The sequence below is a fragment of the Pteropus medius genome, unplaced genomic scaffold (genome assembly GCF_902729225.1).
Source record: "Pteropus medius unplaced genomic scaffold, Ma_sr-lr_union100, whole genome shotgun sequence".
Lineage (NCBI taxonomy): Eukaryota > Metazoa > Chordata > Mammalia > Chiroptera > Pteropodidae > Pteropus > Pteropus medius.
Window position 1 is genome coordinate 11769670 of NW_024355205.1, and position 1034 is coordinate 11770703.

Consider the following 1034-nt stretch of genomic DNA (forward strand, 5'->3'; position numbering starts at 1 on the left):
TAGACAACCTTAAAATACCAGATAATCTTAAAATGACAGATAGTAGTATCCCTCAAACATGAATACTTAGAGGAATGCATCTTAATTACACTCACAAAAAAAGATAAAAGTGAAAGCCAGTGGGAGAAAGTTATTTTTGTTTTGAAAATATGTGATTTCTTTCTCTTTCTTAGAAGTTACAATTTTATTGCCACTTTATTTATAAGAAAAAAATAGAAATCCATCTTATAACACTGGGGTTATATCCACCACTGCCTATTTTATAGGGTAACTCCTAACTGAGAAGTTCTACCTTAGTCAGAAAATAAGGTTTTCCTTTATGCTGTCATCTTCACTAAGTTTGAAAAATTATCTAAATCTTGTCCTGTGAGGCCTGAGTATGTCCAGGAAGAGGGTACTCAGGATTTGATGCTACATTCTTCTACTCCACTCTCTGACTTCAAGATGCAAAGTCCTTTTCTCTTCTCTTTCTACACTCTTTCCTTTCCAACCCAGGTAGACCTTCTTTCTCTTCTTTGTTTTCCAGTCATTTTCTCCATTTCTGGCAAGCATTCTTTCAAATCTTTCTATTCTCTACTTAGGCTAGAAAGTTTTAATGTATACATTTCTATTGTAGTATGAGCTGCAGAAGGATAAAAGTTGTCTTTGGGTTCTCAATAAAAGAATAATGAGGGAAGAAAATAGTAAACTCCTAAAAATATACTTTTTTTTTGGTATTAAGTCCTGAAAATATAATGCTGCCATCTAATCCTGAATACTTTCAGACTTAGAACTCTAAGCTACAGAATCTTATGATCCCAGAATTTAAAGTAGAAGAGTGACACAGATGCACAATAGAAATATATAAAGACTCAGAGATTTAAGGTAGAGCTGGGATAAAGGACTTAAAAAAAAATAATGGTAAAGAGGAGTATAGATGAGAAGTACCTAAGTGTAAGAGGAGATAAAAACTGAGTATTCAAAAAAAAACACTTCAGTACTGAAATGCAAGCCACAGAAGTCTGTCAAAATTTTTGCACATAAATTCAGATAAC